The sequence below is a fragment of the Oncorhynchus keta genome, chromosome 18, assembly GCF_023373465.1.
Source record: "Oncorhynchus keta strain PuntledgeMale-10-30-2019 chromosome 18, Oket_V2, whole genome shotgun sequence".
NCBI lineage: Eukaryota > Metazoa > Chordata > Actinopteri > Salmoniformes > Salmonidae > Oncorhynchus > Oncorhynchus keta.
The window spans coordinates 50785689-50808360 of record NC_068438.1 but is presented as its reverse complement, the minus strand read 5'-3'; the positions used below and the strand labels follow the sequence as shown (position 1 = coordinate 50808360).

At 44.0% G+C, this 22672-nt stretch overlaps 1 protein-coding gene and 1 long non-coding RNA gene across 10 annotated transcripts in view; one reads left to right on the top strand and one right to left on the bottom strand.

Moving 5' to 3' along the window:
* Positions 1–21831, top strand: part of LOC127908993 (uncharacterized) — a 94718-nt gene extending 72887 nt beyond the window's left edge. For all 6 annotated transcript variants that reach the window (XR_008069406.1, XR_008069403.1, XR_008069405.1 and 3 more), the window contains exon 3: positions 21751–21831. This is a non-coding gene — a long non-coding RNA (uncharacterized LOC127908993). The remainder of the gene's footprint in view (positions 1–21750) is intronic.
* Positions 1–22672, bottom strand: part of LOC118380913 (cell adhesion molecule 2-like) — a 225934-nt gene that overhangs the window by 118253 nt on the left and 85009 nt on the right. The gene's annotated exons all lie outside the window — the stretch shown is intronic.

Sequence of the window (22672 nt, the reverse complement as noted above, 5' to 3'; positions counted from 1 at the left end):
GTCAGCTTCTCTAACTCTCTACTTTATAAACAGCAGATCACGGTGAAGGGAGGTCAGCTTCTCTAACTCTCTACTTTATAAACAGCAGAACACGGTGAAGGGAGGCCAGCTTCTCTAACTCTCTACTTTATAAACAGCAGAACACAGTGAAGGGAGGCCAGCTTCTCTAACTCTCTACTTTATAAACAGCAGAACACGGTGAAGGGAGGCCAGCTTCTCTAACTCTACTTTATAAACAGCAGATCACGGTGAAGGGAGGCCAGCTTCTCTAACTCTCTACTTTATAAACAGCAGAACACTGTGAAGGGAGGCCAGCTTCTCTAACTCTCTACTTTATAAACAGCAGAACACGGTGAAGGGAGGTCAGCTTCTCTAACTCTCTACTTTATAAACAGCAGATCACGGTGAAGGGAGGTCAGCTTCTCTAACTCTCTACTTTATAAACAGCAGATCACGGTGAAGGGAGGTCAGCTTCTCTAACTCTCTACTTTATAAACAGCAGATCACGGTGAAGGGAGGTCAGCTTCTCTAACTCTCTACTTTATAAACAGCAGAACACGGTGAAGGGAGGCCAGCTTCTCTAACTCTCTACTTTATAAACAGCAGATCACGTTGAAGGGAGGCCAGCTTCTCTAACTCTCTACTTTATAAACAGCAGATCACGGTGAAGGGAGGTCAGCTTCTCTAACTCTCTACTTTATAAACAGCAGAACACGGCGAAGGGAGGCCAGCTTCTCTAACTCTCTACTTTATAAACAGCAGATCACGGTGAAGGGAGGCCAGCTTCTCTAACTCTCTACTTTATAAACAGCAGAACACGGTGAAGGAGGCCAGCTTCTCTAACTCTCTACTTTATAAACAGCAGAACACGGTGAAGGAGGCCAGCTTCTCTAACTCTCTACTTTATAAACAGCAGAACACGGTGAAGGGAGGCCAGCTTCTCTAACTCTCTACTTTATAAACAGCAGAACACGGTGAAGGGAGGCCAGCTTCTCTAACTCTCTACTTTATAAACAGCAGAACACGGTGAAGGGAGGCCAGCTTCTCTAACTCTCTACTTTATAAACAGCAGAACACGGTGAAGGGAGGCCAGCTTCTCTAACTCTCTACTTTATAAACAGCAGATCACGGTGAAGGGAGGCCAGCTTCTCTAACTCTCTACTTTATAAACAGCAGAACACGGTGAAGGGAGGTCAGCTTCTCTAACTCTCTACTTTATAAACAGCAGATCACGGTGAAGGGAGGCCAGCTTCTCTAACTCTACTTTATAAACAGCAGAACACGGTGAAGGGAGGCCAGCTTCTCTAACTCTCTACTTTATAAACAGCAGAACACGGTGAAGGGAGGCCAGCTTCTCTAACTCTCTACTTTATAAACAGCAGAACACGGTGAAGGAGGCCAGCTTCTCTAACTCTCTACTTTATAAACAGCAGAACACGGTGAAGGGAGGCCAGCTTCTCTAACTCTCTACTTTATAAACAGCAGAACACGGTGAAGGGAGGCCAGCTTCTCTAACTCTACTTTATAAACAGCAGATCACGGTGAAGGGAGGCCAGCTTCTCTAACTCTCTACTTTATAAACAGCAGAACACGGTGAAGGGAGGCCAGCTTCTCTAACTCTCTACTTTATAAACAGCAGATCACGGTGAAGGGAGGCCAGCTTCTCTAACTCTCTACTTTATAAACAGCAGAACACGGTGAAGGGAGGCCAGCTTCTCTAACTCTACTTTATAAACAGCAGATCACGGTGAAGGGAGGTCAGCTTCTCTAACTCTCTACTTTATAAACAGCAGATCACGGTGAAGGGAGGTCAGCTTCTCTAACTCTCTACTTTATAAACAGCAGATCACGGTGAAGGAGGCCAGCTTCTCTAACTCTCTACTTTATAAACAGCAGATCACGGTGAAGGGAGGTCAGCTTCTCTAACTCTCTACTTTATAAACAGCAGAACACGGTGAAGGGAGGCCAGCTTCTCTAACTCTCTACTTTATAAACAGCAGAACACAGTGAAGGGAGGCCAGCTTCTCTAACTCTCTACTTTATAAACAGCAGAACACGGTGAAGGGAGGCCAGCTTCTCTAACTCTCTACTTTATAAACAGCAGATCACGGTGAAGGGAGGCCAGCTTCTCTAACTCTCTACTTTATAAACAGCAGAACACTGTGAAGGGAGGTCAGCTTCTCTAACTCTCTACTTTATAAACAGCAGAACACGGTGAAGGGAGGTCAGCTTCTCTAACTCTACTTTATAAACAGCAGATCACGGTGAAGGGAGGTCAGCTTCTCTAACTCTCTACTTTATAAACAGCAGATCACGGTGAAGGGAGGTCAGCTTCTCTAACTCTCTACTTTATAAACAGCAGATCACGGTGAAGGGAGGCCAGCTTCTCACGGTAACTCTCTACTTTATAAACAGCAGAACACGGTGAAGGGAGGCCAGCTTCTCTAACTCTCTACTTTATAAACAGCAGATCACGGTGAAGGGAGGCCAGCTTCTCTAACTCTCTACTTTATAAACAGCAGATCACGGTGAAGGGAGGTCAGCTACTTTATCTCTAACTTCTCTACTCTCTACTTTATAAACAGCAGAACACGGTGAAGGGAGGCCAGCTTCTCTAACTCTCTACTTTATAAACAGCAGATCACGGTGAAGGGAGGCCAGCTTCTCTCTCTAACTCTCTACTTTATAAACAGCAGAACACGGTGAAGGGAGGCCAGCTTCTCTAACTCTCTACTTTATAAACAGCAGAACACGGTGAAGGGAGGCCAGCTTCTCTAACTCTCTACTTTATAAACAGCAGAACACGGTGAAGGGAGGCCAGCTTCTCTAACTCTCTACTTTATAAACAGCAGAACACGGTGAAGGGAGGCCAGCTTCTCTAACTCTCTACTTTATAAACAGCAGAACACGGTGAAGGAGGCCAGCTTCTCTAACTCTCTACTTTATAAACAGCAGAAGGGAGGTCAGCTTCTCTAACTCTCTACTTTATAAACAGCAGACACGGTGAAGGGAGGTCAGCTTCTCTAACTCTCTACTTTATAAACAGCAGAACACGGTGAAGGGAGGCCAGCTTCTCTAACTCTCTACTTTATAAACAGCAGATCACGGTGAAGGGAGGTCAGCTTCTCTAACTCTCTACTTTATAAACAGCAGATCACGGTGAAGGGAGGTCAGCTTCTCTAACTCTCTACTTTATAAACAGCAGAACACAGTGAAGGGAGGTCAGCTTCTCTAACTCTCTACTTTATAACCAGCAGATCACGGTGAAGGGAGGTCAGCTTCTCTAACTCTCTACTTTATAAACAGCAGAACACGGTGAAGGGAGGCCAGCTTCTCTAACTCTCTACTTTATAAACAGCAGAACACGGTGAAGGGAGGCCAGCTTCTCTAACTCTCTACTTTATAAACAGCAGAACACGGTGAAGGGAGGCCAGCTTCTCTAACTCTCTACTTTATAAACAGCAGATCACGGTGAAGGGAGGCCAGCTTCTCTAACTCTCTACTTTATAAACAGCAGAACACGGTGAAGGGAGGCCAGCTTCTCTAACTCTCTACTTTATAAACAGCAGATCACGGTGAAGGGAGGCCAGCCAGCTTCTCTAACTCTCTACTTTATAAACAGCAGATCACGGTGAAGGGAGGCCAGCTTCTCTAACTCTCTACTTTATAAACAGCAGATCACGGTGAAGGGAGGCCAGCTTCTCTAACTCTCTACTTTATAAACAGCAGAACACGGTGAAGGGAGGTCAGCTTCTCTAACTCTCTACTTTATAAACAGCAGATCACGGTGAAGGGAGGTCAGCTTCTCTAACTCTCTACTTTATAAACAGCAGATCACGGTGAAGGGAGGCCAGCTTCTCTAACTCTCTACTTTATAAACAGCAGATCACGGTGAAGGGAGGCCAGCTTCTCTAACTCTCTACTTTATAAACAGCAGAACACGGTGAAGGGAGGCCAGCTTCTCTAACTCTCTACTTTATAAACAGCAGATCACGGTGAAGGGAGGCCAGCTTCTCTAACTCTCTACTTTATAAACAGCAGATCACGGTGAAGGAGGCCAGCTTCTCTAACTCTCTACTTTATAAACAGCAGAACACGGTGAAGGGAGGCCAGCTTCTCTAACTCTCTACTTTATAAACAGCAGAACACGGTGAAGGGAGGCCAGCTTCTCTAACTCTCTACTTTATAAACAGCAGAACACGGTGAAGGGAGGCCAACTTCTCTAACTCTCTACTTTATAAACAGCAGAACACGGTGAAGGGAGGAACACCAGCTTCTCTAACTCTACTTTATAAACAGCAGAACACGGTGAAGGGAGGCCAGCTTCTCTAACTCTCTACTTTATAAACAGCAGAACACGGTGAAGGGAGGCCAGCTTCTCTAACTCTACTTTATAAACAGCAGAACACGGTGAAGGGAGGTCAGCTTCTCTAACTCTCTACTTTATAAACAGCAGAACACGGTGAAGGGAGGCCAGCTTCTCTAACTCTCTACTTTATAAACAGCAGAACACGGTGAAGGGAGGCCAGCTTCTCTAACTCTCTACTTTATAAACAGCAGAACACGGTGAAGGGAGGTCAGCTTCTCTAACTCTCTACTTTATAAACAGCAGAACACGGTGAAGGGAGGCCAGCTTCTCTAACTCTCTACTTTATAAACAGCAGAACACGGTGAAGGGAGGTCAGCTTCTCTAACTCTACTTTATAAACAGCAGATCACGGTGAAGGGAGGCCAGCTTCTCTAACTCTCTACTTTATAAACAGCAGAACACGGTGAAGGAGGCCAGCTTCTCTAACTCTCTACTTTATAAACAGCAGATCACGGTGAAGGGAGGCCAGCTTCTCTAACTCTCTACTTTATAAACAGCAGATCACGGTGAAGGGAGGTCAGCTTCTCTAACTCTCTACTTTATAAACAGCAGATCACGGTGAAGGAGGTCAGCTTCTCTAACTCTCTACTTTATAAACAGCAGATCACGGTGAAGGGAGGTCAGCTTCTCTAACTCTCTACTTTATAAACAGCAGATCACGGTGAAGGAGGTCAGCTTCTCTAACTCTCTACTTTATAAACAGCAGATCACGGTGAAGGAGGCCAGCTTCTCTAACTCTCTACTTTATAAACAGCAGATCACGGTGAAGGAGGCCAGCTTCTCTAACTCTCTACTTTATAAACAGCAGAACACGGTGAAGGGAGGCCAGCTTCTCTAACTCTCTACTTTATAAACAGCAGAACACGGTGAAGGGAGGCCAGCTTCTCTAACTCTCTACTTTATAAACAGCAGTACACGGTGAAGGGAGGCCAGCTTCTCTAACTCTCTACTTTATAAACAGAACACGGTGAAGGAGAACTTTATAAACGGTGAAGGGAGGCCAGCTTCTCTAACTCTCTACTTTATAAACAGCAGAACACGGTGAAGGGAGGCCAGCTTCTCTAACTCTCTACTTTATAAACAGCAGATCACGGTGAAGGAGGCCAGCTTCTCTAACTCTCTACTTTATAAACAGCAGATCACGGTGAAGGGAGGTCAGCTTCTCTAACTCTCTACTTTATAAACAGCAGAACACGGTGAAGGGAGGTCAGCTTCTCTAACTCTCTACTTTATAAACAGCAGATCACGGTAAACAGCAGAACGGGAGGCCAGCTTCTCTAACTCTCTACTTTATAAACAGCAGAACACAGTGAAGGGAGGTCAGCTTCTCTAACTCTCTACTTTATAAACAGCAGATCACGGTGAAGGGGAGGCCAGCTTCTCTAACTCTCTACTTTATAAACAGCAGATCACGGTGAAGGGAGGCCAGCTTCTCTAACTCTCTACTTTATAAACAGCAGAACACGGTGAAGGGAGGCCAGCTTCTCTAACTCTCTACTTTATAAACAGCAGAACACGGTGAAGGGAGGTCAGCTTCTCTAACTCTCTACTTTATAAACAGCAGATCACGGTGAAGGGAGGCCAGCTTCTCTAACTCTCTACTTTATAAACAGCAGATCACGGTGAAGGGAGGCCAGCTTCTCTAACTCTCTACTTTATAAACAGCAGATCACGGTGAAGGGAGGCCAGCTTCTCTAACTCTCTACTTTATAAACAGCAGAACACGGTGAAGGGAGGCCAGCTTCTCTAACTCTCTACTTTATAAACAGCAGCTTCTCTAACTCTCTACTTTATAAATCACGGTGAAGGGAGGCCAGCTTCTCTAACTCTCTACTTTATAAACAGCAGAACACGGTGAAGGAGGTCAGCTTCTCTAACTCTCTACTTTATAAACAGCAGATCACGGTGAAGGGAGGCCAGCTTCTCTAACTCTCTACTTTATAAACAGCAGCCTTCTCTAAACACAACAGCAGAACGGTGAAGGAGGCCAGCTTCTCTAACTCTCTACTTTATAAACAGCAGAACACGGTGAAGGGAGGCCAGCTTCTCTAACTCTCTACTTTATAAACAGCAGAACACGGTGAAGGGAGGCCAGCTTCTCTAACTCTCTACTTTATAAACAGCAGAACACGGTGAAGGAGGCCAGCTTCTCTAACTCTCTACTTTATAAACAGCAGAACACGGTGAAGGGAGGCCAGCTTCTCTAACTCTCTACTTTATAAAACAGATCACGGTGAATCAGCTTCTCTAACTCTCTACTTTATAAACAGCAGAAGTGAAGGAGGCCAGCTTCTCTAACTCTCTACTTTATAAACAGCAGATCACGGTGAAGGAGGTCAGCTTCTCTAACTCTCTACTTTATAAACAGCAGAACACGGTGAAGGGAGGCCAGCTTCTCTAACTCTCTACTTTATAAACAGCAGATCACGGTGAAGGGAGGCCAGCTTCTCTAACTCTCTACTTTATAAACAGCAGAACACGGTGAAGGGAGGCCAGCTTCTCTAACTCTCTACTTTATAAACAGCAGATCACGGTGAAGGGAGGCCAGCTTCTCTAACTCACGGTGAAGGGAGGCCACTTTATATAAACAGCAGAACACGGTGAAGGGAGGCCAGCTTCTCTAACTCTCTACTTTATAAACAGCAGATCACGGTGAAGGGAGGTCAGCTTCTCTAACTCTCTACTTTATAAACAGCAGATCACGGTGAAGGGAGGTCAGCTTCTCTAACTCTCTACTTTATAAACAGCAGATCACGGTGAAGGGAGGCCAGCTTCTCTAACTCTCTACTTTATAACCAGCAGATCACGGTGAAGGGAGGTCAGCTTCTCTAACTCTCTACTTTATAAACAGCAGAACACGGTGAAGGGAGGCCAGCTTCTCTAACTCTCTACTTTATAAACAGCAGAACACGGTGAAGGGAGGTCAGCTTCTCTAACTCTCTACTTTATAAACAGCAGAACACGGTGAAGGGAGGCCAGCTTCTCTAACTCTCTACTTTATAAACAGCAGAACACGGTGAAGGGAGGCCAGCTTCTCTAACTCTCTACTTTATAAACAGCAGAACACGGTGAAGGGAGGCCAGCTTCTCTAACTCTCTACTTTATAAACAGCAGATCACGGTGAAGGAGGCCAGCTTCTCTAACTCTCTACTTTATAAACAGCAGAACACGGTGAAGGGAGGCCAGCTTCTCTAACTCTCTACTTTATAAACAGCAGAACACGGTGAAGGGAGGCCAGCTTCTCTAACTCTCTACTTTATAAACAGCAGAACACGGTGAAGGGAGGTCAGCTTCTCTAACTCTCTACTTTATGATCACGGTGAGGCCAGCTTCTCTAACTCTCTACTTTATAAACAGCAGATCACGGTGAAGGGAGGTCAGCTTCTCTAACTCTCTACTTTATAAACAGCAAACACGGTGAAGGAGCTTCTCCTAACTCTCTACTTTATAAACAGCAGAACACGGTGAAGGGAGGCCAGCTTCTCTAACTCTCTACTTTATAAACAGCAGAACACGGTGAAGGAGGCCAGCTTCTCTAACTCTCTACTTTATAAACAGCAGAACACGGTGAAGGGAGGCCAGCTTCTCTAACTCTCTACTTTATAAACAGCAGAACACGGTGAAGGGAGGCCAGCTTCTCTAACTCTCTACTTTATAAACAGCAGAACACGGTGAAGGGAGGCCAGCTTCTCTAACTCTCTACTTTATAAACAGCAGAACACGGTGAAGGGAGGCCAGCTTCTCTAACTCTCTACTTTATAAACAGCAGAACACGGTGAAGGGAGGCCAGCTTCTCTAACTCTCTACTTTATAAACAGCAGAACACGGTGAAGGAGGCCAGCTTCTCTAACTCTCTACTTTATAAACAGCAGAACACGGTGAAGGGAGGCCAGCTTCTCTAACTCTCTACTTTATAAACAGCAGAACACGGTGAAGGGAGGCCAGCTTCTCTAACTCTCTACTTTATAAACAGCAGATCACGGTGAAGGGAGGCCAGCTTCTCTAACTCTCTACTTTATAAACAGCAGATCACGGTGAAGGGAGGCTTCTCTAACTCTCTACTTTATCAGCTTCTCTAACTCTCTACTTTATAAACAGCAGATCACGGTGAAGGGAGGCCAGCTTCTCCTAACTCTCTCTAACTCTCTACTTTATAAACAGCAGAACACGGTGAAGGGAGGCCAGCTTCTCTAACTCTCTACTTTATAAACAGCAGAACACGGTGAAGGGAGGCCAGCTTCTCTAACTCTCTACTTTATAAACAGCAGAACACGGTGAAGGGAGGCCAGCTTCTCTAACTCTCTACTTTATAAACAGCAGATCACGGTGAAGGGAGGCCAGCTTCTCTAACTCTCTACTTTATAAACAGCAGATCACGGTGAAGGAGGCCAGCTTCTCTAACTCTCTACTTTATAAACAGCAGATCACGGTGAAGGGAGGCCAGCTTCTCTAACTCTCTACTTTATAAACAGCAGAACACGGTGATCACGGGAGGCCAGCTTCTCTAACTCTCTACTTTATAAACAGCAGAACACGGTGAAGGGAGGCCAGCTTCTCTAACTCTCTACTTTATAAACAGCAGATCACGGTGAAGGGAGGCCAGCTTCTCTAACTCTCTACTTTATAAACAGCAGAACACGGTGAAGGGAGGCCAGCTTCTCTAACTCCTACTTTATAAACAGCAGAACACGGTGAAGGGAGGTGAAGGAGAGCCAGCTTCTCTAACTCTCTACTTTATAAACAGCAGATCACGGTGAAGGAGGCCAGCTTCTCTAACTCTCTACTTTATAAACAGCAGAACACGGTGAAGGGAGGCCAGCTTCTCTAACTCTCTACTTTATAAACAGCAGAACACGGTGAAGGGAGGCCAGCTTCTCTAACTCTCTACTTTATAAACAGCAGATCACGGTGAAGGGAGGCCAGCTTCTCTAACTCTCTACTTTATAAACAGCAGATCACGGTGAAGGGGAGGCCAGCTTCTCTAACTCTCTACTTTATAAACAGCAGAACACGGTGAAGGAGGCCAGCTTCTCTAACTCTCTACTTTATAAACAGCAGATCACGGTGAAGGGAGGTCAGCTTCTCTAACTCTCTACTTTATAAACAGCAGATCACGGTGAAGGGAGGTCAGCTTCTCTAACTCTCTACTTTATAAACAGCAGATCACGGTGAAGGAGGCCAGCTTCTCTAACTCTCTACTTTATAAACAGCAGATAAACAGCAGAACACAGTGAAGGGAGGCCAGCTTCTCTAACTCTCTACTTTATAAACAGCAGAACACGGTGAAGGGAGGCCAGCTTCTCTAACTCTCTACTTTATAAACAGCAGAACACGGTGAAGGAGGCCAGCTTCTCTAACTCTCTACTTTATAAACAGCAGAACACGGTGAAGGAGGCCAGCTTCTCTAACTCTCTACTTTATAAACAGCAGAACATGGTGAAGGGAGGCCAGCTTCTCTAACTCTCTACTTTATAAACAGCAGAACACGGTGAAGGGAGCCAGGAGCAGCCAGCTTCTCTAACTCTCTACTTTATAAACAGCAGATCACGGTGAAGGGAGGCCAGCTTCTCTAACTCTCTACTTTATAAACAGCAGAACACGGTGAAGGGAGGCCAGCTTCTCTAACTCTCTACTTTATAAACAGCAGATCACGGTGAAGGGAGGCCAGCTTCTCTAACTCTCTACTTTATAAACAGCAGATCACGGTGAAGGGAGGTCAGCTTCTCTAACTCTCTACTTTATAAACAGCAGAACACGGTGAAGGAGGCCAGCTTCTCTAACTCTCTACTTTATAAACAGCAGAACACGGTGAAGGGAGGCCAGCTTCTCTAACTCTCTACTTTATAAACAGCAGAACACGGTGAAGGGAGGCCAGCTTCTCTAACTCTCTACTTTATAAACAGCAGAACACGGTGAAGGAGGCCAGCTTCTCTAACTCTCTACTTTATAAACAGCAGAACACGGTGAAGGGAGGTCAGCTTCTCTAACTCTCTACTTTATAAAAGCAGATCACAGGCCAGCTTCTCTAACTCTCTACTTTATAAACAGCAGAACGGTGAAGGAGGCCAGCTTCTCTAACTCTCTACTTTATAAACAGCAGAACACGGTGAAGGGAGGTCAGCTTCTCTAACTCTCTACTTTATAAACAGCAGAACACGGTGAAGGGAGGCCAGCTTCTCTAACTCTCTACTTTATAAACAGCAGAACACGGTGAAGGGAGGTCAGCTTCTCTAACTCTCTACTTTATAAACAGCAGAACATGGTGAAGGGAGGCCAGCTTACTCTAACTCTCTACTTTATAAACAGCAGATCACGGTGAAGGGAGGCCAGCTTCTCTAACTCTCTACTTTATAAACAGCAGAACACGGTGAAGGGAGGCCAGCTTCTCTAACTCTCTACTTTATAAACAGCAGAACACGGTGAAGGGAGGCCAGCTTCTCTAACTCTCTACTTTATAAACAGCAGATCACGGTGAAGGAGGCCAGCTTCTCTAACTCTCTACTTTATAAACAGCAGAACACGGTGAAGGGAGGCCAGCTTCTCTAACTCTCTACTTTATAAACAGCAGATCACGGTGAAGGAGGCCAGCTTCTCTAACTCTCTACTTTATAAACAGCAGATCACGGTGAAGGGAGGCCAGCTTCTCTAACTCTCTACTTTATAAACAGCAGATCACGGTGAAGGAGGCCAGCTTCTCTAACTCTCTACTTTATAAACAGCAGATCACGGTGAAGGGAGGCCAGCTTCTCTAACTCTCTACTTTATAAACAGCAGAACACGGTGAAGGAGCCAGCTTCTCAACTCTCTACTTTATAAAACTCACGGTACTTTATAAACAGCAGATCACGGTGAAGGGAGGTCAGCTTCTCTAACTCTCTACTTTATAAACAGCAGATCACGGTGAAGGAGGCCAGCTTCTCTAACTCTACTTTATAAACAGCAGATCACGGTGAAGGGAGGCCAGCTTCTCTAACTCTCTACTTTATAAACAGCAGAACACGGTGAAGGGAGGCCAGCTTCTCTAACTCTCTACTTTATAAACAGCAGATCACGGTGAAGGAGGCCAGCTTCTCTAACTCTCTACTTTATAAACAGCAGAACACGGTGAAGGGAGGTCAGCTTCTCTAACTCTACTTTATAAACAGCAGATCACGGTGAAGGGAGGTCAGCTTCTCTAACTCTCTACTTTATAAACAGCAGAACACGGTGAAGGAGGCCAGCTTCTCTAACTCTCTACTTTATAAACAGCAGAACACGGTGAAGGGAGGTCAGCTTCTCTAACTCTCTACTTTATAAACAGCAGAACATGGTGAAGGAGGTCAGCTTCTCTAACTCTCTACTTTATAAACAGCAGAACATGGTGAAGGGAGGCCAGCTTCTCTAACTCTCTACTTTATAAACAGCAGATCACGGTGAAGGGAGGCCAGCTTCTCTAACTCTCTACTTTATAAACAGCAGAACATGGTGAAGGGAGGTCAGCTTCTCTAACTCTCTACTTTATAAACAGCAGAACACGGTGAAGGGAGGCCAGCTTCTCTAACTCTCTACTTTATAAACAGCAGAACATGGTGAAGGGAGGCCAGCTTCTCGAAAGCGTTTGATCCATCTTTGAGGATTATGTTGCATGTGGCCCTCATTTGTGCATGGACACACACACACACACACACACACACACACACACACACACACACACACACACACACACACACACACACACACACACACACACACACACACACACACACACACACACACACACACACACACACGCGCATGCTCACAAACACACATTCACACACACACACACACACAAAATAATTGCAGACATAATGAGGTCTTAAATAAGAACTGGGGTTTTGGAAATATTGCATAGCATATTTTGCATTCTACAGTTTCTCTGTAGAATGTCCTGTCAAGTTGTTGTGGGAAGACCTGACAGAAATATGTGTTTGAAAAAGGCTTTGGATTTATGGATTTTACTGGTTTACCATGCGAGTGAAGAAAATCCATTCACTCTGTGTGTCCCAAATGCAACCCATTCCCTATACAGTGCACTACATTTGACTAATGCCCTATGGTCCCTGGTAAAAACAATAGTGCACCAAAGAGGGAATAGGGTGCCAAATTAGGACACAAGTACTGTCTCTTTCTTCACAGAAAATGGCTCTCCTGGCTCCATTGACAACAGGGTCTGGAGTGAACCAATGGAACACGTGCTGATTCTGAAAAAGCAGAGCGAGATATAAATATATTACAAATCTGAGCATCTTTCCTCAACCTCTGTGGTTAACCAACCTCCAGCTGTTCTCAACCTCTGTGGCTCACCAAACTCCAGCTGTTCTCAACCTCTGTGGCTCGCCAACCTCCAGCTGTTCTCAACCTCCGTGGTTCACCAACCTCCAGCTCTTCTCAACCTCTGTGGTTCACCAACCTCCAGCTCTTCTCAACCTCTGTGGCTCACCAAACTCCAGCTGTTCTTAACCTCTGTGGTTCACCAACCTCCAGCTGTTCTCAACCTCTGTGGTTCACCAACCTCCAGCTCTTCTCAACCTCTGTGGCTCACCAAACTCCAGCTGTTCTCAACCTCTGTGGCTCGCCAAACTCCAGCTGTTCTCAACCTCTGTGGCTCGCCAACCTCCAGCTGTTCTCAACCTCTGTGGTTCACCAACCTCCAGCTCTTCTCAACCTCTGTGGCTCACCAAACTCCAGCTGTTCTCAACCTCTGTGGCTCGCCAACCTCCAGCTCTTCTCAACCTCTGTGGCTCGCCAACCTCCAGCTGTTCTCAACCTCTGTGGTTCACCAACCTCCAGCTGTTCTCAACCTCTGTGGTTCGCCAACCTCCAGCTCTTCTCAACCTCTGTGGTTCACCAAACTCCAGCTGTTCTCACCCTCTGTGTCTCACAAACCTCCAGCTGTCCTCAACCTCTGTGGCTCGCCAACCTCCAGCTGTTCTCAACCTCTGTGGTTCACCAACCTCCAGCTGTTCTCAACCTCTGTGGTTCACCAACCTCCAGCTCTTCTCAACCTCTGTGGTTCACCAAACTCCAGCTCTTCTCAACCTCTGTGGCTCGCCAACCTCCAGCTGTTCTCAACCTCTGTGGTTCACCAACCTCCAGCTGTTCTCAACCTCTGTGGTTCACCAACCTCCAGCTGTTCTCACCCTCTGTGTCTCACAAACCTCCAGCTGTCCTCAACCTCTGTGGCTCAAAGAGCACCAGCTGTCTTTATCCTCTGTGGCTCAGAAACCTCCAGCTGTCCTCAACCTCTGTGTCTCGCAAACCTCCAGCTGTTCTCGACATCTGCGGCTCGCAAACCTCCAGCTCTCCTCAACCTCTGTGGTGGTGATGGTGACGGTGGGGGTGGTGATGGTGGTGGGGTTAGTGATGGTGGTGGGGTTGATGATGGTGATGCTGGATAATGGGCATGGTTAAGGTTAAGATTAAGGTTGGTAATTAGGGAAGCTGATCCTAGATCTGTACCTATTGGTGGTGGTGGGGTTGGTGATGGTGGGGTTGGTGATGGTGATGCTGGATAATGGGCGTGGTTAAGGTTAAGATTAAGGTTGGTAATTAGGGAAGCTGATCCTAGATCTGTACCTATTGGTGGTGGTGGGGTTGGTGATGGTGGGGTTGGTGATGGTGATGCTGGATAATGGGCGTGGTTAAGGTTAAGATTAAGGTTGGTAATTAGGGAAGCTGATCTGTACCTATTGGTGGTGGTGGGAGTTGAACAAAAGCAAAGTGGAACAAAGGGAATATGAACACTCTAACCACTAGGCTACCCTGATGTGAACACTCTAACCACTAGGCTACCCTGATGTGAACACTCTAACCACTAGGCTACCCTGATGTGAACACTCTAACCACTAGGCTACCCTGCCGCCCCAGGGATGTGAACACTCTAACCACTAGGCTACCCTGATGTGAACACTCTAACCACTAGGCTACCCTGATGTGAACACTAACCACTAGGCTACCCAGGGATGTGAACACTAACCACTAGGCTACCCTGCCGCCCCAGGGATGTGAACACTCTAACCACTAGGCTACCCTGATGTGAACACTCTAACCACTAGGCTACCCTGATGTGAACACTAACCACTAGGCTACCCAGGGATGTGAACACTAACCACTAGGCTACCCTGCCACCCCAGGGATGTGAACTCTAACCACTAGGCTACCCAGGGATGTGAACACTCTAACCACTAGGCTACCCTGCCGCCCCAGGGATGTGAACACTCTAACCACTAGGCTACCCTGATGTGAACACTCTAACCACTAGGCTACCCAGGGATGTGAACACTAACCACTAGGCTACCCAGGGATGTGAACACTAACCACTAGGCTACCCAGGGATGTGAACACTAACCACTAGGCTACCCAGGGATGTGAACTCTCTAACCACTAGGCTACCCAGGGATGTGACCACTAACCACTAGGCTACCCTGCCACCCCAGGGATGTGAACCCGCCCCACTAGGCTACCCTGCCGCCCCAGGGATGTGAACCCGCCCCACTAGGCTACCCTGCCGCCCCAGGGATGTGAACCCGCCCCACTAGGCTACCCTGCCGCCCCAGGGATGTGAACCCGCCCCAATAGGCTACCCTGCCGCCCCAGGGATGTGAACATACCAGAAATAGGTCTTACTAGGCACAATGAAATGAAACAATGACTGAAATCACAGTACACAGTAAAGATGATAAATGGCTTGAAAAGAATAATGTACGATAGAATGCTTCTTAGTAAACCTAGTATTTAGCTACTACATTATGTGAAAAAGGGTTCCAAAGGGGTTCTTCAGCTGTCCAAATAGCAGAACCCTTTTTGGTTCCAAGTAGAACCCTTTTTGGTTCCAAGTAAAACCCTTTTTGGTTCCAAGTAGAACCCTTTTTTGGTTCCAGGTAGAACCCTTTTCGATTCCAGGTAGAACTGTCAGTGGAAAGGGTTATATAAGGAACCCAAAAAGGTTCTACCTTGAATCAAAGCGGTTCTACCCGGAACCAAAAATGATTCGTCAAATGGTTCTCCTATGAGGACAGCCGAAGAACCCTTTTAGGTTCATGATAGTGCCTTTTTTTTCTAATATTGTAGACCCAGATCTTGGGTCAGCTTGGCATTAATGGTTAAGGTTAGTGTTGGGGGAGAGGAAGCTGATTCCTGGATCTGTACCTAGGGGAAACCTCACCTACTATGAATTCATACCATCTGCCTTAGGAATAGGAGAATAGTGAAGATAAGTAGAAGAAAACGTGCTGAGTACCTGTCAGTCTATTCTATAGGAAACAGGTGTTATCCCCAGCTGATGAGTACCTGTCAGTCTATTCTATAGGAAACAGGTGTTATCCCCAGCTGATGAGTCCCTGTCAGTCTATTCTATAGGAAACAGGTGTTATCCCCAGCTGATGAGTACCTGTCAGTCTATTCTATAGGAAACAGGTGTTATCCCCAGCTGATGAGTACCTGTCAGTCTATTCTATAGGAAACAGGTGTTATCCCCAGCTGATGAGTACCTGTCAGTCTATTCTATAGGAAACAGGTGTTATCCCCAGCTGATGAGTCCCTGTCAGTCTATTCTATAGGAAACATGTGTTATCCCCAGCTGATGAGTACCTGTCGGTCTATTCTATAGGAAACAGGTGTTATCCCCAGCTGATGAGTGCCTGTCAGTCTATTCTATAGGAAACAGGTGTTATCCCCAGCTGAGAACAAAAACCCTGAAGCTTGACGATGGCTGTGTAAGAAGTGATGTCAGAGGAGACAAAGGAACTCAGTGTGTGTGTGTGTGTGTGTGTGTGTGTGACAAAGGAGCACAGGTACGTGTAACAACAAGTGTCTGATCAAACCTCACACCTGTCGCGGGTGAGAACACACTATGTGACTCGAGGTGTGTGTGTCGAGGTGTGTGTGAGGTGTGCGTCGAGATGTGTGTGTGTCGAGGTGTGTGTCGAGGTGTGTGTGAGGTGCGTGTGTGTTGAGGTGTGTGTTGAGGTGTGACTCGAGGTGTGTGTGTGTCGAGGTGTGTGTGAGGTGCGTGTGTGTTGAGGTGTGTGTCGAGGTGTGACTCGAGGTGTGTGTGTGTCGAGGTGTGTGTCGAGACGTGTGTGAGGTGTAATGTACAATAGGCGAGAGCTGATACTGATGACTGTGCCAGGCAGATGTTCACATTAATACAAGGATCTCATGTTGGCGCTGATGAGAGAGGGAACAAGGAGAGGACGGGGCTCACATTCACTCCTCTACCCCATCTATCCTCTTTTCAACGTGGGTACGTCCACATGACACCCTAACCCCTACATATTGCACTATTGTTGATACGAGCCCTATAGTGCACTATAAGAAACATGGTACCTTTTGGGATGCAGCCACATTCCCTCCCTCCCTCCCTCCTCCCTCCCTCCCTCCCTCCCTCCTCCCTCCCTCCCTCCCTCCCTCCCTCCCTCCCTCCCTCTCTCCCTCTCTCTCTCTCTCTCTCTCTCTCTCTCTCTCTCTCTCTCCCTCTCTCTCTCTCTCTCTCTCTCCCTCCCTCCCCCTCCCTCCCTCCCTCCCTCCCTCCCTCCCTCCCTCCCTCCCTCTATCATCTTTCCACTGTGCCAAACGCAGGCATTATCACGTCGGTGTCGGCTCTATTCTCAAGCCTGCACATTTCATTTCTCCATGCACTCAGGATTCATCTCATATATCGGAATAGAACTGGAGGACGGTGATAAATGTGATACATTGTGTCTGTGTGACTTCAGGATGGTGATAAATGTGATACATTGTGTCTGTGTGACTTCAGGATGGTGATAAATGTGATACATTGTGTCTGTGTGACTTCAGGATGGTGATAAATGTGATACATTGTGTCTGTGTGACTTCAGGATGGTGATAAATGTGATACATTGTGTCTGTGTGACTTCAGGATGGTGATAAATGTGATACATTGTGTCTGTGTGACTTCAGGATGGTGATAAATGTGATACATTGTGTCTGTGTGACTTCAGGACGGTGATAAATGTGATACATTGTGTCTGTGTGACTTCAGGATGGTGATAAATGTGATACATTGTGTCTGTGTTACTTCAGGATGGTGATAAATGTGATACATTGTGTCTGTGTGACTTCAGGATGGTGATAAATGTGATACATTGTGTCTGTGTGACTTCAGGATGGTGATAAATGTGATACATTGTGTCTGTGTGACTTCAGGATGGTGATAAATGTGATACATTGTGTCTGTGTGACTTCAGGAAGACATTGATTGTTCCTCAGCTCTGGTACGGTGTCATTGGTAAATCAGCTTCATCTACTCAGACGAGATGAAGAGACCTATCAATATCTATCTCCCTTGTCTACCAGCCATACTTATTCCAGAAGTAGAGACCTATCAATATCTATCTCCCTTGTCTACCAGCCAGACTTATTCCAGAAGTAGAGACCTATCAATATCTATCTCCCTTGTCTACCATCCAGACTTATTCCAGAAGTAGAGACCTATCAATATCTATCTCCCTTGTCTACCAGCCAGACTTATTCCAGAAGTAGAGACCTATCAATATCTATCTCCCTTGTCTACCATCCAGACTTATTCCAGAAGTAGAGACCTATCAATATCTATCTCCCTTGTCTACCAGCCATACTTATTTCAGAGGTAGAATTGTAACTACTGCTGGTAATGAGACACTTTCTCATGCCTCTTTCACCTGCTCTGCTGTCTCCTGACATGACATCATCCCTCAGGCATAATTAATGCATCCCAAGCGGCACCCTACTATTCCCTTCTACAGGGCATTACTTTGTATTACTACTACTAAAGGTAGTGCACTATAAATTGAATAGAGTGTCATTTGGTACACAACCCTTTAAGAGTGGTGACATCAACCGGTTTAATGGCAGATCTGAGAATATCTCTATGGAGAATCATTTACAATTCATCACATAATCTAGCTGAGAGGACCTTACTTGGGTTTACAGACTCTTTAAGCTTCAGGGCTTCAATGAAGCTTATTTCAATCCTGTGGTGATTATCCACAACGACCCCCACACCACACCAAATTCCCAGAACAATCCAAGACAATTGTATTTTCTACTCTTGATGAAATGATGCCACCGTGGTCCAATCTGTTTCAGTTGTGACAGTCCGATACAGAGCACTAACCCCAGTTTGGCATAACTCAAGTCATCTCCCCGTCCAGCTCTCCGGATGAATAGAGACTAACAGACTTACAGACAGCAGACTTACAGACAACAGACTTGCAGACTTACAGACAACAGACAACAAACCACAGACAACAGACCTACAGACAACAGACAACAGACTTACAGACAACCGACTTACAGACAACCGACTTACAGACTTACAGACAATAGACAACAGGCGTACAGACTTACAGACAACAGACTTACAGAATTACAGACAACAGACTTACAGAATTACAGACTTACAGACAACAGACAACAAACCACAGACAACAGACAACAGACTTACAGACAACAGACAACAAACCACAGACAACAGACAACAGACTTACAGACAACAGACTTACAGACAGCAGACTTACAGACCAACAGACAACAGACAACCGACTTACAGAATTACAGACAACAGACAACAAACCACAGACAACAGACAACAGACTTACAGACAACAGACTTACAGACAACAGACAACTGACATACAGACAACAGACAACAAACCACAGACAACAGACTTACAGACCAACAGACAACAGACAACCAACAACAGACTTACAGACCAACAGAAGCTGAATAATATGTCATCCTTCCCCTCCATCTATGTCCGTCTATCCACAGAGCTATACCCTACTAGTGTGAAAAAGTCTAACGGAGGCTAGTGTTCATCTACAGTTGAAGTAGGAAGTTTACACACACTTAGGTTGGAGTCATTAAAACTAGTTTACATACACTTAGGTTGTAGTCATTAAAACTAGTTTACATACACTTAGGTTGAAGTAATTAAAACTAGTTTACATACACTTAGGTTGGAGTCATTAAAACTAGTTTACATACACTTAGGTTGGAGTCATTAAAACGAGTTTACATACACTTAGGTTGTAGTCATTAAAACTAGTTTACATACACTTAGGTTGTAGTCATTAAAACTAGTTTACATACACTTAGGTTGAAGTAATTAAAACTAGTTTACATACACTTAGGTTGGAGTCATTAAAACTAGTTTACATACACTTAGGTTGGAGTCATTAAAACGAGTTTACATACACTTAGGTTGGAGTCATTAAAACTAGTTTACATACACTTAGGTTGGAGTCATTAAAACGAGTTTACATACACTTAGGTTGGAGTCATTAAAACGAGTTTACATACACTTAGGTTGAAGTAATTAAAACTAGTTTACATACACTTAGGTTGGAGTCATTTAAACTAGTTTACACACACTTAGGTTGAAGTAATTAAAACTAGTTTACATACACTTAGGTTGGAGTCATTAAAACTAGTTTACACACACTTAGGTTGAAGTCATTAAAACTAGTTTACATACACTTAGGTTGGGAGTCATTAAAACTAGTTTACATACACTTAGGTTGGAGTCATTAAAACTAGTTTACATACACTTAGGTTGGAGTCATTACAACTAGTTTACATACACTTAGGTTGGAGTCATTACACTAGTTTACATACACTTAGGTTGGAGTCATTAAAACTAGTTTACATACACTTAGGTTGGAGTCATTATCACTAGTTTACATACACTTAGGTTGGAGTCATTAAAACTAGTTTACATACACTTAGGTTGGAGTCATTAAAACTAGTTTACATACACTTAGGTTGGAGTCATTAAAACTAGTTTACATACACTTAGGTTGGAGTCATTAAAACTAGTTTACATACACTTAGGTTGAGTCATTAAAACTAGTTTACATACACTTAGGTTGGAGTCATTAAAACTAGTTTACATACACTTAGGTTGGAGTCAGTAAAACTAGTTTACATACACTTAGGTTGGAGTCATTAAAACTAGTTTACATACACTTAGGTTGGAGTCATTAAAACTAGTTTACATACACTTAGGTTGGAGTCATTACAACTAGTTTACATACACTTAGGTTGGAGTCATTAAAACTAGTTTACACACTTAGGTTGAAGTCATTAAAACTAGTTTACATACACTTAGGTTGGAGTCATTACAACTAGTTTACATACACTTAGGTTGGAGTCATTAAAACTAGTTTACATACACTTAGGTTGGAGTCATTAAAACTAGTTTACATACACTTAGGTTGGAGTAATTAAAACTAGTTTATATACACTTAGGTTGGAGTCATTAAAACGAGTTTACATACACTTAGGTTGGAGTCATTAAAACTAGTTTACACACACTTAGGTTGAAGTCATTAAAACTAGTTTACATACACTTAGGTTGGAGTCATTAAAACTAGTTTACACACACTTAGGTTGAAGTAATTAAAACTAGTTTACATACACTTAGGTTGGAGTCATTAAAACTAGTTTACATACACTTAGGTTGGAGTCATTACAACTAGTTTACATACACTTAGGTTGGAGTCATTAAAACTAGTTTACATACACTTAGGTTGGAGTCATTAAAACTAGTTTACATATACTTAGGTTGGAGTCATTACAACTAGTTTACATACACTTAGGTTGGAGTCATTACACTAGTTTACATACACTTAGGTTGGAGTCATTAAAACTAGTTTACATACACTTAGGTTGGAGTCATTAACACTAGTTTACATACACTTAGGTTGGAGTCATTAAAACTAGTTTACATACACTTAGGTTGGAGTCAGTAAAACTAGTTTACATACACTTAGGTTGGAGTCATTAAAACTAGTTTACATACACTTAGGTTGGAGTCAGTAAAACTAGTTTACATACACTTAGGTTGGAGTCATTAAAACTAGTTTACATACACTTAGGTTGGAGTCATTAAAACTAGTTTACATACACTTAGGTTGGAGTCATTACAACTAGTTTACATACACTTAGGTTGAGTCATTAAAACTAGTTTACACACTTAGGTTGAAGTCATTAAAACTAGTTTACATACACTTAGGTTGGAGTCATTACAACTAGTTTACATACACTTAGGTTGGAGTCATTAAAACTAGTTTACATACACTTAGGTTGGAGTCATTAAAACTAGTTTACATACACTTAGGTTGGAGTAATTAAAACTAGTTTATATACACTTAGGTTGGAGTCATTAAAACTAGTTTACACACTTAGGTTGAAGTCATTAAAACTAGTTTACATACACTTAGGTTGGAGTCATTAAAACTAGTTTACACTTAGGTTGAAGTAATTAAAACTAGTTTACATACACTTAGGTTGAGTCATTAAAACTAGTTTACATACACTTAGGTTGGAGTCATTACAACTAGTTTACATACACTTAGGTTGGAGTCATTAAAACTAGTTTACATACACTTAGGTTGGAGTCATTAAAACTAGTTTACATCCACTTAGGTTGGAGTCATTAAACCTAGTTTACATACACTTAGGTTGGAGTCATTAACTAGTTTACATACACTTAGGTTGGAGTCATTAAACCTAGTTTACATACACTTAGGTTGGAGTCATTAAAACTCGTTTTTCAACCACTCCACAAATTTCTTGTTAACAAACTATAGTTTGGCAAGTTGGTTAGGACATCTACTTTGTGCATGACACAAGTAATTTTTCCAACAATTGTTTACAGACAATTATAATTCACTGTATCACAATTCAAGTGGGTCAGAAGTTTACATACACTAAGTTGACTGTACCTTTAAACAACTTGGACAATTCCAGAAAATTATGTCATAGCTTTAGAAGCTTCTGATAGGCAAATTGATATAATTTGAGTCAATTGGAGGTGTACCTGTGGATTTATTTCAAAGCCTACCGTCAAACTCAGTGCCTGTATGCTTGACATCATGGGAAAATCAAAAGAAATTAGCCAAGACCTCAGAAAAATAATTTTAGACCTTCACAAGTCTGGTTCATTCTTGGGAGCAATTTCCAAACACCTGAAGGTACCACATTAATCTGTACAAACAATATTACACAAGTATAAACACCATGGGACCACGCAGCCGTCATACCGCTCAGGAAGGAGACCCGTTCTGTCTCCTAGAGATGAACGCACTTTAGTGCGAGAAGTGCAAATCAATCCCAGAACAACAGCAAAGGACCTTGTGAAGATGCTGGAGGAAACAGGTACAAAAGTATCTATATCTACAGCAAAATGAGTCCTATATCGACATAACCTGAAAAGCCGCTCAGAATGGAAGAAGCAACTGCTCCAAAACTGCCATAAAAAAGCCAGACTACGGTTTG